Raw genomic sequence first — 17,299 nt, 5'->3', positions numbered from 1 at the left:
CACGTACCGCAACATGACTTCAAACCAATCTCCGAGTCAAAAACTTCACCTAAAAGAAAAGGAAAAAGAAAATAAAATTGATGAGACATATCAATTATTTTTAAAAAGAGATTTTCTTTGGAAAAAAAAAAAAGAGGATACTAATCATGGGATAAGTTCATTAAAAAAAAAAAAATAAATCATGGGATAAGATATTTTTTCCTTTTGTTATAGGATAAGATATAATTTAGATTAGTTTTTGACCACATGTCACCATATGCATAACTCACATTAGATTACAACACACCCATCAATATTTCTACCAGTTCAATTGGAATTAATTTAGAGGGTTGTTTAGATTTAATTGGAATTATACTTTCTGCCTCTTCTTCTTCTTCTTCTTCTTCTTCTTGTTTTTTAAATTTTTTATAAATTTTTTTTAAGCGAAAGAGTAGAGAAATTTTATTGAATGTGAATATTAATGTTTACATCTTCCCTTGACCAATTAAAGAGCTATCATAATAAGTGCACCCCTCTTAAATCTAGAATCAAAAGAAGCTACCATGTGAGCAGCTTGGTGGTATCAATTACAATTATATGAAGAAGTGATAATGATAAGTTGTAAAGTTGGAGTTTATACAACTTTGTTAATGTCCACTGATTAAAATTTATTAGATTAATCAAATAGTTAATATATTTTTTAAACATACATAAATACATTGATACTTTTTTGTTTGGAGTAAATAGCGATAGTATTTTATTGATATGAGGATAAGCAGTGAGTTATAAAAATTGAGTTGTTGAGGATTAGGCGAGTGTCTCTACACATATGAGCTTGGTCGTCGGTCTAACTAGGTAGCCTTGAGATTCAAAAACATTTACTAATTCAATGTAAACATATCTTTAGAGAAACTAACTTTGTTGCGGATGCTTTAGCAAAGTTGTAGTTCTAATTGACATATTTGGCACGCTCCCTTCATGTGTAGTCTCCTTTTAATTTTGATAGATAAGGTATCAGTTTCCCCAGGTTTTTTTTTTCTTCAGGATTTCACTAATAAATCCATTTTAGCATGACATAATATACAAAAGCCCTTATATAGCTTATTTGGAGTGAAAAAACCAAACTAGCTACTTGTTATTTTCTAATTGGTTCTTATAAAATTTCAGAGTTATTTACTCAAATAGTCCTCAAATTTATATTCGAGTTGCATTTTGGTCATTCAGCTAAATTATTCGTTCAAATGGTCCACTAACTCTTTATTAATTGACGAATTGGTCCTACTGTTACATTTTTTGTTAAATTTAATCATGTGGGCAGCATATGCTACATTTGTGGAGGTAAATAAGACTTTTGACAGCTAAAAAAATAGTAAACCAAAAAAAAAAAAAAACTAACTCACCAAACCTCTCTCTCCCAGCCTCTTTCTCTCTTTGTTCCTCTCTTCCTTTATCTCCCCTCCCCCTTCAGTTTCCTAAATAGAGAATTTCCAGTCACCATCTCCATCAAAACCGTGGCAACAGTTTGCTCAGATCCTTTGGAGATTGATGTTTGTTTTCATCTGCTGGTACATTTGGAAGTGGGGGAATGATTTTATCTTTAATGATGAAGTAGCCTTGCCTTTTTAACTCTCGTGAATTGATCATGTATGCGTCTAAGATTGGGTAAAGGCTACAACTAATATTCATACTGGAATTGGTAAGGTTCAGATTATGTTAGCTTGAACTCCTCCTGATATTGGGGTTCTTAAGCTAAACGTGGATGGGTCTCGTAGAGGCAGCACAGGAACCATTGGTACTGGATATGGGTTATCAGAGATTATTTGAGACATTGAATTGCTTGATTTTCTGTCATATTATTCTTAACAAAACACACACTCCACAAGAAATATAAGTTACATGGATTGATTCTTCGAATGCAAGCACTTGTGATTTAGCTAAACCAAAGATAATGTTTATTTAATCTTTCCTTTTTTGGTCAAATTTTATTTAATCTTCGATTAATTCCATTTTATATTGTTCTTTGGAGACAACAACCTAACAAATGCACTGTCACGTTGTCACAGCCCAAAAAACAGAATATAAAGACCAATATACCAACCAAGAAATAAAGAAGGAAGCTTCCTCACATTCCTTCTGGAAATGACACAGAAATCAGGAAGCTTCCTCACATTGATCACATCTAACCATTATTTAGTGAAACATATTTTAAGCACAAATTGGAAAGCAAAGAAAATGCCTGACCGACTGAGGGGAAGAAGGAAGAAGATATTTCATATGAAAACACCCGCGAAAACTCATGCCTAAACTCCAAACCAAATTAAATCGCATCCAGCAAATTTCCAGTTACAACTTTATGTGTAAGCTTTTTCTTTGTGTGTTCCAAAAGTTTGGTCCAAGATACATCATAGCCAAAGTGGAGTAATCTAATGATCCAAAACTTGTGTCAAAAATATGGTGCCACGGATCCGCCCCCTTACTTGATAGGGCTGAAAAATAAAGTATAAGATTCAAGAAAACTATCCATTGTATGTACACTAGATGCAACAATAGATTAATGAGAATCCTCTAATGTTATGTTTACTAATCCGTAATTGAAATTAACTCCTCCTCCTCAATTCAATTCATTCTCAATCCAATTCATTTTCATCCCGAATATGGATTAATAAACATGCCATAAATTGCCTGGAATAAATCTTGTGGACAACAAATACAAGATAATAAATAAACTTTCAACATCTAAGGTGCATATTCCAACATGATAATCAAAAGTTTAAGAGTGGAACTAATTATCAACACAATGAAACAGAAAGTTTTTTTTTTGGTTTGGTCAGAAATGAAACTGAAAGTTAACATTAATCAAAGAAATGCGGAGAAGAATTTGGTAAAACCCAGCCACCAAACAGATCAAGGAGATAGATTAAAAAGACTTGAAAAAATATATTAAAGATAAACCGAGCTATGAGATTAACTTCAGAAAAATAAAGGATCTTTTTGAAAACCGGGCGGCTATACTTATTTTTGACACGTGGCACTTACTCGCTAGAGGGTCTTTAAAAAAAATAAAATAAATAAATCGTACAGCCGAACGGTTATACTCTGTGTTTTTTTCCCCCAAAATAGACTAGTTTGACATGTGGCGCCTAATCAGTGGGGTTCCTTTTTTTGTATTAAAAAATAGTATCGCCGCACGGCCATACTATTTTACACGTGGCACCAAGGGGCTGTGCGTCTGCTCTTTTTCATATTAGTAAATAGTATAGCCGTGCGGCTATACGTGATTTGTTTCAAATGTTTAAAAAAATAGTATAGCCGGCCGGCGTTATTGGGTTTTTGTTCTTGAAAAAAAAATAAAAATTGTCTTCAATAAATAGTATAGACGAGCGGCTATAGTCTTTTATGAATATACTGGGATCCTTTTTTTCTTATAATTTTTTTCCCAACAATAAGAGTAGTTATCCATTACTATTAGGCCATTACCCTAGTCTCTATTGTCCCCTTTTAATTTTGGGAGTTTCACTAAAATACCCAAAATGGGGGCTGAAATTATAAAAATACCCAACACCCAAAACACTTTATAAACATACCAAAAACTCATCATTACACACATTCAAAACCCATTTATAAACATACCCAAAACCCATCATTACACACATACCCAAAACTCATTTTGGGTATGTTTCTATGTTTAAATAGTGCTTGGGTATTTTTATAAATACATGTCTAGGATTGAGTATTTTTATAAATATCTATTTAATTTTTTACTTTTCCAGAGTTATTACCCGTATAAAGAATTTAGCACTTTCAAGTTTAATACTCTATTGTACACGTACGTAAGTATTTTTCAATAATACATTCGTGTTCTATACAAGTCTCATTTTTTTAAAAAGCAAATGTACAATAGTCGTATTGTACATGTACACACGTATTTCTAATGTTTAATACACGTATTTTTTACAACATTTTCATTAAGACAGACAAAATTCATGTATTACACAAATAATTCTCACATATTATTGAATAGGAATAATATGTGTTATAAAAGTTATATTAAAATATTATATAGTGGCCGATTAAAAAAAGCGTATAGCCGGGCAGCTATACTTATTTTGGACACGTGGAACTTACTCGCTAGAGCGTGTTTTTTATAAAATAAAATAAATAAATCGTACAGCGCCTAATCGGTGGGTTTTTGTATTAAAAAATAGTATCGCCGCACGGCTATACTATTTTACACGTGGCACCAAGGGGCTGTGCATCTGCTCTTTTTCATATTAGTAAATCGTATAGCCGTGCGGCTATATGTGATTTGTTTCAAATGTTTAAAAAAATAGTATAGCCGGCCGGCGTTACTGGTTTTTTTTTTGTTAAAAAAAAAAAAAGATTGTCTAAAAAAAAAAATTGTCTTCAATAAATAGTATAGACAAGCGGCTATAGTCTTTTATGAATATACTGGGATCCTTTTTTTCCCATCGATAAGAGTAGTTATCCATTACTATTAGGCCATTACCCTAGTCTCTATTGTCCCCTTTTAATTTTTTACTTTTCCAGAGTTATTACCCGTATAAAGAATTTAGCACTTTCAAGTTTAATACTCTATTGTACACGTACGTAAATATTTTTCAATAATACATTCGTGTTCTATACACGTCTCACGTTTTTTAAAAAGCAAATGTACAATAGTCGTATTGTACATGTACACACGTATTTCTAATGTTTAATACACATATTTTTTACAACATTTTCATTAAGACAGACAAAATTCACATATTACACAAATAATTCTCACATATTATTGAATAGGAATAATATATGTTATAAAAGTTATATTAAAATATTAGATAGTGGCCGATTAATATCTACTTTGGATATGTTGAAATTAGCAAATTAATATCTATAAAGTACAAACAAATGCAATTAGGATGGATGGTCCATTTTTATTAATTTTATTTCTAGTAAATAGTATAGCCGTTCGGCTATAACGTTGGAATATAATGTATTTAAATAGTATCGCCGGGCGGCTATACTACGATTTCAGTTTTAAAAAAAGGGTATAGCCGGGCGGCTATACCTATTTTGGACACGTGGAACTTACTCGCTAGAGCGTGTTTTTAAAAAAATAAAATAAATAAATCGTACAGCTGCACGGCTATACTCTGTGTTTTTTTTAAAAAATAGACTAGTTTGACACGTGGCGCCTAATCGGTGGGGTTCCTTTTTTTTATTTTAAAAAAGGTAGTTCTTTTTCATCGTATAGCCGTGCGGCTATACTTGATTTTTTAAAATGTTTAGAAAAATAGTATAGCCGGGCGGCCTTACTAGTTTTTTTTAAAAAAATTTTAAAAAATTTTTAAAAAATTTTTAAAAAAAACTTGTCTTCAATAAATAGTATAGACGAGCGGCTATAGTCTTTTATGAATATACTAGGATCCTTTGTTTCTTATAATTTTTTTCTCATCGATAAGAGTAGTTATCCATTACTATTAGGCCATTACCCTAATCTCTATTGTCCCTTTTTAATTTTTTACTTTTTCAGAGTTTTTTTCCGTATAAAGAATTTAACACTTTCACGTTTAATACTTTATTATACATGTACGTATGTATTTTTCAATAATACATTCGTGTTCTATACACATCTCACGTTTTTTAAAAAGCAAATGTACAATAGTCGTATTGTAAATGTACACACGTATTTCTAATGTTTAATACACGTATTTTTTACAACATTTTCAATAAGACAGACAAAATTCACGTATTACACAAATAATTCTCACACATTATTGAATAAGAATAATATATGTTATAAAAGTTATATTAAAATATTATATATTGGCTGATTAATATATACTTTGGATATGTTGAAATTAGTAAATTAATATCTATAAAGTACAAACAAATGCAATTAGGAGGGTCCATTTTTATTAATATTTTTATAGTAAATAGTATAGCCGCCGGCTATACTATGCTTTTTTTTGAAATAAAAAAACAAGTATAGCAGGTCGGCTATACTTATTTTTGACACGTGGCGCTTACTCGCTAGAGGGTCTTTTTTTTAAAATAAAATAAATAAATCGTACAGCCGCACGGATATGTTGAAACTAGCAAATTAATATCTATAAAGTACAAACTAATGTAATTAATATATATCAATGAAATGACGAAGAATTTGCAAAAAGCCAGCTACCAAACAGATCAAAGAGAGAGAGTAATAAGACTTGAAAAAATATATTAAAGATAAACCGAGCTATGAGATTAACTTCAGAAAGATAAAGGATTACATATCGGATTTATCAAGAGCTAGGAAATTATTGTTGTGAGATAATAAATCGATTGCGCGGAGTGGAACTCTTGATTTTTCAGCGAGGAGCAGGAAAACAGCTGTTTTTGGCTCTCATTGACGGCTACAAGAAGCTCTCAGTTTGAAGTTGGAAAGGGTTTTTTTTTTTTTTTTTTTTTTTTCTGTGATGATTACCTGATTTACCAATATATGTGAGTTTTAAAGAACTATAAGCTTCATTATTAAGTTTATTATTCGTCTTTTCTTTTTTAAAGTTTGATTTTTTCTTCTTTTCCTTTTTTGTTTTTGTTTTGGAAATTTCTGGGTGTGATTGCTTTTTAACTATGTTGATGATAGTTGTGTTGACTGATATGCTTTGTTTGGTGAAATATTTGGTATGGAGTTTTGGCACCTTTTTTTTTGTTGGATGAATGCTTTGCAAGATAACTAGTCTGTCTTTTACTGTGACATGGCCATAGATCTTGCAAACTTCGCTTTATTCAGATGGTGCAAATTCCAATCCCAAACGAATAAAATTTTGGAGAATTAACATTTATCCCGTAACATATATACCTATTAATTAAACTGATTCCCAGCCTCCAACCATTTGTTAGTTCAGTTTGTTTGTGTGAGAGAGCAAAACTGTTAGGGTTAATACTTAATACGTTAGAATTTCATATATCACTTTGAGTATTCATGTATTAAATTCATCTTTTCCTTCCAAGGGATATAAGCAATATTAGGGCATCACACATGTTGTATTCAGATTGAAGTTGTGTTGGCAGACATTAAGTTTAAGTCCAATATCATGTTGCTCATATAGTATGTGATTAAGGAGTCCTAATTCTATTATAACTGATATGAATATCCAGTTTGCTTGGTGATGAAGTAGAGTCCTCATTGAATTTGTTGATGGGAAGAATTCACTTAGGGTTACACGCCAATTAAGTATAAAAAGAAAGGTCCTTGTCTTTGCAAGAAGTTACACACATGAAGTACTCAAACCCCATTTAGAGAGAGTGTGATCAAGGGCTTGCAAAAGGGAGAAGACTTTTGTGTTGTTCATACGGCCGCATGGGTTAGTGTTTTCAGTTGTTTATGCTTGAAGACTTACAAAGGATTCAAATATTGTTCAGTTAATTCTTATCTCCATTATTGTAGTTCACATTTCATAAAAAGAAAACCATGCTCAGTGGCACATCCTTAAACTTGTGTTCAATGCAATTGATAGAGGCGATTGACATTTTACAGATTACAGGTTACAAACACACTTCCCGGAAGCAGTGAGATAGCGGTTATTATATAGTCCATCAAGTAAACTCTTGTGTTTAATGGGGGCTATAGCTTCTCGAATCACCTACCCTGCCGGAACTAGCAAAACCATGAGTCTAAAGGAGACTTGTTTGATTTGCTTCAAAGAAACTCGTATTGCTCGAATGTTTTCTATTGGTACTTGTCATCACAAATATTGCTTGTCTTGTATGAAATGTCATGTGGAAGTAAATTTGCAAAACGGGATCGTGGCTCAATGCCCTCATAAATGCTGTAAGTGTGAAGTGAATGTTGAAACCTGTAAAAAATTCTTGTCACCTAAACTTGCCGACGTTATGATCCAACGAATCAAGGAATGTTCTATTCCTGCTACGGAGAAGGTGTACTGCACATTTCCGAGGTGTTCTGCGTTGATGTCCAAAAAGGAGGTCTTGGAACATACCAAGGGTTCTTTTGCTAGCGTGGGAGGCAGGAAGTGCATCAAATGCCATCAATTATTTTGTATCAATTGCAAGGTTCCTTGGCACTATGATATGAACTGCTATGATTACCAAAGATCAGAAACCTATTCCCTCGCAGAAGAGCAATTGCTAAAATCGCTTGCAATGACGAAACTATGGCCGCAGTGTTCCAACTGCAAACATATGGTTGAACTTGATAGTGGTTGCTACCACATCACTTGCAGGTGCTTTACTCTCATCCACTAAGTTTGATCATCTTTTGGTTTCTTCTGTCCTGCTTTAGTTCCTTTAAAAAACAAAAACTCAGGATTAACTAAATCACCTTAAAAGTAAAATGCGAAATTAGCGATGATCTACTCTAAAATAATCTAACATACTAGGAAGATTCAAACCTACGTGCAAGGGGACTGACTCACTGTCCTGGCCAATTGGCCTAATCCAATCTGCTATTTGACTGTGGATATAATAACCTGAAAGAGAGTTATCACATGAGGGGGATGGTTGAGCAGCAACCACACATTATTTGGTTGATCCAATTATTTGATGATCAAGCCATATATATAATTGGGTTGCTCCTAGTAAAAGTTCCAAGTTTTTGGTTTTGGATACTAAAATATCCGTTCCCTTTACTCTGTTGTTTGTCTCTAATGTTTTGCAGTGTCTTTGTAGGTGTGGACATCAGTTTTGCTATACTTGCGGAGCTGAATGGAAGAACAAGAGAGCAACATGTTCCTGCCCACTATGGGATGAACATCACATTATACGGCCATAACGATTGAGAAGTGTAAAACAGATTGGCTGATCCAGTCATGTTTTCCTTTCTTCTTTTATTTCTTTTAGTTTATTTATCATGGAAAGATGTGGTTGTAACTTGTGAAGTTGTTAAGAGAGAGGGAGGGGTGGAAAGAGTGTAAAACCACTTTGCATTGCTCTGGCTTCTATCATAAATTATTTTCAATCTCCTCTTTTTCTATTTAAATAAATTGTCCAAACCCTATGTTTAATAACAAAAATAACCATGAAATAAGAAAATAAAAACAATATCAAACATGTCTCGAATTGTTCAATATTTTGAACCTACCAATATTATATTGTAGTCATTATTAATCATAAGAAACCATGGCGATTAGATCTCTGGGATTCATTTGCAAACTTAGGATCATATGTAGCTTGGAAAAGTAGACTATTAGTATCAAGATTCATTTGCAAATCTTTTAAAAGTTATTGAACATAAAATAGAAAACGGATATGCGAATCATGGCTCCAAGCGTCATATGAAGCTTGCTGCTGCTGGTGGAGGTGCTGCGAAGAGACTTTCACTGGATGAGGGTGTATGTACCCCTGCTGGTGGTGGCAGTGCTGCGAAGTACATAGGATAGGATCAAGATAATAATCAGATCAATCAGACAAAACATAAAATACACAGAAAATTAGATTGTCATTCTTAAAGCACATGATTTTATTTGAGTGCTGCTATTTGCTAAAATATGAATATTTGGTTTTGAATATGCTAGGTTGTTATCTTTATTCTTCTCCATAAGGAGGTATATATAGGAGTTTACATGAGTGCTTTACAAGGAATTAGATAAAGTAAAGGATTAGGAAAGTATCTCCTAATTATACAATGATTTGACAACTATATAAAAATACGAAAGTAAATCCCTTAATTAATCAAGGAAATAAATTTCCTTGATTAATTAGAAGACTCACTTCAACACTCCTCCTCAAGTTGGTGCATATACGTCACAAATGCCCAACTTGGTAAGTGAGTCATGAAATACTCTGCCACAAACAGCTTTGGTTAAGATATCTGCCAGTTGATCTTCTGATTTTAAGAATGGTAGGCGGATGATCTTCTTCTCAATTTTTTCTTTTATAAAATGTCTATCCACCTCAACATGTTTGGTTCGATCATGTTGAACTGGATTATGGACAATATCAATGGCTGACTTGTTATCACAATGTAACTCCATTGGCTTTTCTGGCTTGAAACCCAATTCTGTCAAGAGTCTTCTGATTCACAATAATTCACAACCTCTTTGAGTCATTCCTCTATACTCTGCTTCTACACTAGATCGAGAAACCAAATTTTATTTTTTACTCCGCCAAGTGACTAGGTTACCTCCCACGAATGTAAAGTAACCAGAAGTAGAGCGTCTATCTATAATGGACCCAGCCCAATTAGCATATGTATATCCTAAAACTTCAAGATCTTCATGTTTTGAGAACATTAAAACCTTTCCAAGGGCTGACTTTAAGTATCTTAAGATTCGATCAACAGCATTCATATGAGAAACACTGGGTGAATGCATAAACTGACTAACCACACTCACAGCATATGCACTATCTGGTCTTGTGTGTGCCAGGTATATCAACCTTCCAACAAGGCGTATGATATTGTTCCTTATTGGTTGGTTCTTGGTCCATGTCTTCACACAACTTGTGATTCATCTCAATAGGTGTGTCAGCCGGCACACTAAATGACTTCCTCACCAGGTGATTGGTGTGGTACTGGAGCTGAAGCGGGAAAAATCTCATAAGACAGTTCAATTTCCTCCTCCTGATTTTGACAGCGTGGAGAAAACTGATCGTTTTCCTCTGGTGACCGGTCGCTGGATTTTGGCGACCGGTCGGTTTGAAACAGCTTCTCTAACTACCAGTCGCTTTCCACTGGCAACTAATAGTTTTGAAGCAGATTCTCCGTGTTCGAAGAACTAAGGGGGGACCGGTCGCTTTCCATTGGCGACCGACCGTTTGATTTAGGAATTTGATTTGAGAAATTTGATGTATGAATTTGATGTAGGAATTGGATTTGAGAGGTATGTGTATAAGATTTGAGGAATTTGGATTTGAATATGAGAAATTTGAGATAAGGCATTTGAGGACTTTAGATTTGAGGGATTTGGATTTGGGGAAAAATATGAGGAATTTGATTTGAGGAGTTTAAAGAACACAGAAACCCTGCGAACACGGCTAAGGACACAGAAACCCTGTGAACACGGCTTAAGAACATAGAAACTTCTCTTCAATCCTCTTCACCTACGTGTTTTACTTCCCTAGCCACCATTTAGTGAAAATGTTAATGACAAGTTTAATGTTATGTAAAATGACCACCTTTTAAGAGACTCAACCATGATAGTGTTAAGATTTCAGAGAGTACAAAGCTCAGCAGTAGGTGTGGGGTTTATCAGATAAGACATCGACGCTAGTAGTAGCGGAACTATTCATTATAGGGTTAAATACCTTTTTGATCACTGGGTTTTACACAAAAATTCAATTTGGTCACTGAGAAATAAATTTAGCCAAATTAGTCATTGTGTTTCCCAAAATTTACAACTTATAGACATTCCGTTAATTTCCATTAAGTGCAATTTTTATTTTTATTTTTTTAGAAAGCACGTTTAGTCTTCTTTCTCTAACTCCATGAGTTAGGACATATTGTGCTATTAGGGTTTAACAAATTGGGAAAAATCTTGGGATAAAATCAAAATTATGAGGTATAAGGTCATGGACTGGATGCTATATTGAAGCCTAACTCAATTGAGTGAGAACAATATTGTGACGTCGGATGGCAAGGAGACATAATCAAGGTGATAGAGCACCAAAATATATTGGTAAGTTGTTGATTCCATTTTAATTTGGTTTGGCTTTTTTATTTTCCTTATACCTCACTATACCCTAACTCGTTGAGCTAGAGGAAGAAAACTGAAGGTGCTTCCTAAAAAATAATGCACTTAACGAAATATAACGAAATGTCTATGAATCGTAAATTTTGGGAAACACAGTATCCAATTTGGCTAAATATTTTTCTCAATGACTAAATTGAATTTCAATATTCTTTAACACTCGTTTGTTTGATTCAAGTTTAATTCAGGGCTTCAATTTTGGGGTTTGCTTGTTTGGGGTTCGATTCGGGGTTTGGGTTCAATCAGGCCCAATCAACCAGCATGCTCTGATACCATGTTAAGATTTCAAGGAGACGGGATAGAAGTGCACTACTAGCAATATCAATATTGTCCCCAACTTAACCATCTACAAAGCCTAGTTGGTGTGGAATTTTATCACAAAAAGCCTCGATGCTATTAATAGTGGAACCATTCATATTTGATTTGGCTAAATTTTCGATGTTGGACTTCAATATTCTTCAAGAGATAGAACTACATTACGACAATTTTGAAAAATATGAATACTTAGATAATTCTATAAACTTAAATTAACCTCTTTTTTTTTTTTTTTTTTTCTTCTTTCAAGACATAGGAAATTATTCTTGTGAGATAATGAAATTGATCGTGGTTACTCTATGTATTTGTAAGATATGCCTATAAATCTGAGTTTCTTGATAACCTTGTCATGGTCCTCAACGAATTTTGGACAAGCTTAAGAGAGTAGATACAACCAGTTGGACCTTGCACCGAACATTGCAACAACAATTTGTCGTCCTTTCATGAGGAGGGAGATTCATCACAACTAGGTTGTCAACCCCTTCAACAAAAGGGGAACTTGATCAAGGATGAAACCTTCCAAAATCAACATTTGAAGAAATGGGACTTGTTACGTATTATTATGTTTTTATTTTATTTTATTTTATTTTATTAATATGGGTAAATTTCACTTTACTACTCGGAAGTTTCTTGAAATTCAGACTTTACTACATCAAGTATTTTTCGTATCAAATCGTACCTAAAGTTTGACTTTTCTACCATTTTCATATATCCGTTAGTCATTCTGTCAAATACTCTGTTAAATGATGACATGGAAGGATTTTATGCCACATGATGTGGCATGTTGTTTTCTCAAACGATGATGTGGTTTAATGATTCGTCTATATTTTGCCACATAGAATAAAAAGTTAAATAAATTTTTTTCACAAATGTAATTCTAAAATTTGTAATCAGTAAGAATATAAGATTTAAAAATAAAGAAATAAATTCAAGAAAACTACGGATTAATGAGAAGCCTCTAAATTGTCTGGAATACTAAATCTTGTGTACAACAAATACAAGGTGCATGCAGAGAGTATTGCAACAATGAAACTGAAAGTTATTAATAGAAGAATTGCGGAGAAGAGAATTTGGAAAAAGCCAGCCACCATTAAACAGATCAAAGAGATAAGATCAATATATAAGACTTGGAAAAATATATTAAAGATTAACTTCAGAAAAATAAAGGATTTAAATTTATCAATTAAAGAGAACCATGATAGATTTTTTCTCTCTAGAAATAGGAAATTATTGTTGACTGACGTGGAGCAGAACTCCAAGGGACGAACGAACGACTAAAACCCCTTCGTTTCTTCTCATAAACCCGCCTTAATTACATGCTCTCCTCCTTCTCCAGTTTCCATATACAAAAAGGAAGTCGTAATGACCACCTCTCTCTCTCTCTCTCTCTCTCTCTCTCTCTTTCACACCCATCGAGAGGCCTCGTCACCTCCGCCTTCATCATCATCAAAGGCTTTGGTGACGAGCGACTGTTTCAAAGGGTTTGCTGAGGGAGGAAACCCTTGATATTTGGGGTAGGAAGGTGGTGGTGGTTGGGGCTGGAGTTGCCATCTGTGATCGCAGGGACAACTTGATATTCGAAAGTAGGAAGAATATCAAAAGTTTGAATCATTTTGCTGTGCGGAGCAGGAAAACAGCTGAGCTTTTGGCTCTCATTGACGGCCTTAAAGAAGCTCTCACTTTGAAGTTGAAAAGGGTCATATTTTGTGTGTGATGATTATCTGATTTACCAATATGTGAGTTGTTAAACTACTTAGCCTCATTTTCTCCTATCAATATTATATTCATGTATTAACACCATTTTGTCCATCTAAGAAATTCTTTTTTTCTTGATGATATGATCCAAAAGAGGATTCAAATGATATTAGCAAGCCAAGTTTTATTATTAATTTAATTCATTATTGTAGTTCACATGAGTTTAATGCAATAATTGATAGAGGTGATTGACATTTTATTGTCACAGGTCACGAGCACACTTCCTGGAAGCAGCGAGATTGCAGCATTAGACGTCACTCAAGCGACTCGTTTAGAAAAAAAGTGTGCATATTTTGTGTTTAGTGGTGGCATTAAGTTTGCTTCGAAACTTGCAATTGAAGCTACAGCTTTTCAGAGCACCTCCTCTGCAGGAACTTGCAAAGCCATGAGTGTGAAGGAGACTTGTTTGATTTGCTTCGAAGACATTCCTATTGCTCGAATGTTTTCAATTGGTACTTGCCATCACAAATATTGCTTGGCTTGTATGAAACATCATGTGGAAGTAAATTTGCAAAGCGGGATCGTGGCACAATGCCCTCATAAAGACTGTAAGTGTGAAGTGAATATTATAACCTGTAAAAATTTCTTGTCACCTGAACTTGCTGACATTATGATCGAACGAATCAAGGAGTCTTCTATTCCTGTCACGGAGAAAGTTTACTGCGCATTTCCGATGTGTTCTGCCTTGATGTCCAAAAAGGAGGTCTTGGAACATACCCAGACTTCTTTTGTTAGTGAGGGAGGCAGGAAGTGCATGAAATGCCAGCGCTATTTTTGTGTCAATTGCAAGGTTCCCTGGCACTATGATATGAGCTGCTATGATTACCAAGGATCAGAAACCTATTCCCTCACAGAAGAGCAATTGCTAAAATCGCTTGCAATGATGAAACTATGGCGGCAGTGTTCCAACTGCAAACATATGGTTGAACTTGATAGTGGTTGCTACCACATCACTTGCAGGTGCTTTACTCTCATCCACTAAGTTTGATCAATCTTTTGGTTTCTTCTGTCCTGCTTTAGTTCCTTCAAAAAACAAAAACTCAGGATTAACTAAATCACCTTAAAAGTAAAATGTGAAAGTAGCGATGATCTACTCTAAAATAATCTAACATACTAGGAAGATTCAAACCTATGTGCAAGGGGACTGACTTGCTGTCCTAGCCAATTGGCCTAATCCAATACGCTATTTGACCATTTATATAATAACTTGAAGGAGAGTTCTCAAATGAGGGGGATGGTTGACCAACAACCACACATTATTTGGTTGATCCAATTATTTGATGATCAAGCCATATATATAATTGGGTTGCTCCTAGTAAAAGTTCCAAGTTTTTGGTTTTGGATACTTAAATATCCGTTCCCTTTACTCTGTTGTTTGTCTCTAATATTTTGCAGTGTCTTTGTAGGTGTGGACATCAGTTTTGCTATACTTGCGGAGCTGAATGGAAGAACAAGAGAGCAACATGTTCCTGCCCACTCTGGGATGAGCATCACATTATACGGCCATAACGATATTGAGAAGTGTAAAACAGATTGGCTGATCCAGTCATGTTTTCCTTTCTTCTTTTATTTCTTTTAGTTTATTTATCATGGAAAGATGTGGTTGTAACTTGTAAGACCACTTTGCATTGCTCTAGCTTCTATCATAAATTATTTTCAAACTCTTCTTTTTCTATTTAAATAAATTGTCCAAACCCTATGTTTAATAACAAAAATAACCATGCATGAATAAGAAAATAAAAACAATATCAAACATGTCTCGAATTGTTCAATATTTTGAACCAACCAATATATTATATTTTAGTCATTATTAATCATAAGAAACCATGGCGATTAGATCTCTCGGATTCATTTGCAAACTTAGGATCATATGTAGCTTGGAAAAGTAGACTATTAGTATCAAGATTCATTTGCAAATCTTTTAAAAGTTATTGAACATAAAATAGAAAACGGATATGTGAATCATATGAAGCTTGTCAGTACCACACTCCTTGTTTCCACTGGAAGAGGATGTATGTATTCCTGCTGCTGCTGGTGGCGGTGCTGCGAAGAGACTTTCACTGGATGAGGGTGTATGTACCCCTGCTGGTGGTGGCAGTGCTGCGAAGTACATAGGATAGGATCAAGATAATAATCAGATCAATCAGACAAAACATAAAATACACTATAGAAAATTAGATTGTCATTCTTAAAGCACATGATTTTATTTGAGTGCTGCTATTTTCACCTGCGTGTTTTACTTCCCTAGCCACCATTTAGTGAAAATGTTAATGACAAGTTTAATGTTATGTAAAATGACCACCTTTTAAGAGACTCAACCGTGATAGTGTTAAGATTTCAGAGAGTACAAAGCCCAGCAGTAGGTGTGGGGTTTATCACATAAGGCCTCGACACTAGTAGTAGCAGAACTATTCATTATAGGGTTAAATACCTTTTTGAACACTGAGTTTTACACAAAAATTCAATTTGGTCACTGAGAAATAAATTTAGCCAAATTGGTCAATGTGTTTCCCAAAATTTACAACTTATAGACATTCCGTTAATTTCCGTTAAGTGCAATTTTTATTTTTATTTTTTTTAGAAAGCACGTTTAGTCTTCTTTCTCTAACTCCACGAGTTAGGACATATTGCGCTATTAGGGTTTAACGAATTGGGAAAAATCTTGGGATGAAATCGAAATTATGAGGTATAATTAAGGTCATGGATTGGATGCTATATTGAAGCCTAACTCAATTTGAGTGAGAACAATATTGTGACTTCGGATGACAAGGAGACATAATCAAGGTGATAGAGCACCAAAATATATTGGTAAGTCGTTGATTCCATTTTAATTTGGTTTGGCTTTTTTATTTTCCTTATACCTCACTATACCCTAACTCGTTGAGCTAGAGGAAGAAAACTACTGAAGGTGCTTCCTAAAAAATAATGCACTTAACAAAATATTACGAAATGTCTATGAATCATAAACTTTGGGAAACACAATGTCCAATTTGGCTAAATATTTTTCTCAATGACTAAATTGAATTTCAATATTCTTTAACCCTTGGAGAGCGCATGAGAGAGAGAGAGAGAGAGAGAGAGAAGAGTGAAGAGAATAACCTATGGAGAAGATAATAGAGAAGAACCTTAGGGAGAAGAAGATGAAAATGGCGTCTCATTTTTCACGTCAACGTGCGTGTTTTTTTTTCCTAGTCGTATAATTAAGCGTGTATTATCTAAATCGTTGTGTGTAGGTTATATTAGTTAGTAAGGTTAGGAGAATATTAAAAGCTCAACCCGTTTAAAAATAGTCAAGTAATTAAATAATACAAGTTGCACCAAACAATTGACATAGACTATTTACTCATATCCAGAGTCGGTGTACCAAACATGCCCCAAAGTCTTCTCCTCTACCTACAGTCACTGCCATGACTGCTCAAACTTCTTATCATCCTGATACAGTGTGGTTTGCTGATAGTGGTGCCAAGCTGGTTGTAAAAGCCACGTGCTATCACGTGAAGTAGTTAGAAGCCTGTTAACGCCTTTGCTTAATCAGTAAGGTAAAGACTAGGTACATA

General features: G+C 34.2%; 2 pseudogenes; both read left to right on the top strand.

Moving 5' to 3' along the window:
• Window positions 1-7,584: 7,584 nt before the first annotated feature.
• Window positions 7,585-8,758, top strand: LOC110755292 (E3 ubiquitin-protein ligase RSL1 pseudogene; annotated as a pseudogene).
• Window positions 8,759-9,260: 502 nt separating this feature from the next.
• On the top strand, window positions 9,261-16,872 carry LOC110755291 (E3 ubiquitin-protein ligase RSL1-like; annotated as a pseudogene).
• Window positions 16,873-17,299: the final 427 nt, after the last annotated feature.

Source organism: Prunus avium, chromosome 6, assembly GCF_965620075.1.
Source record: "Prunus avium chromosome 6, drPruAviu1.hap1.1, whole genome shotgun sequence".
Lineage (NCBI taxonomy): Eukaryota > Viridiplantae > Streptophyta > Magnoliopsida > Rosales > Rosaceae > Prunus > Prunus avium.
The sequence above is the reverse complement of the archived record's forward strand: the minus strand, read 5'-3'. Positions and strand labels throughout refer to the sequence as shown.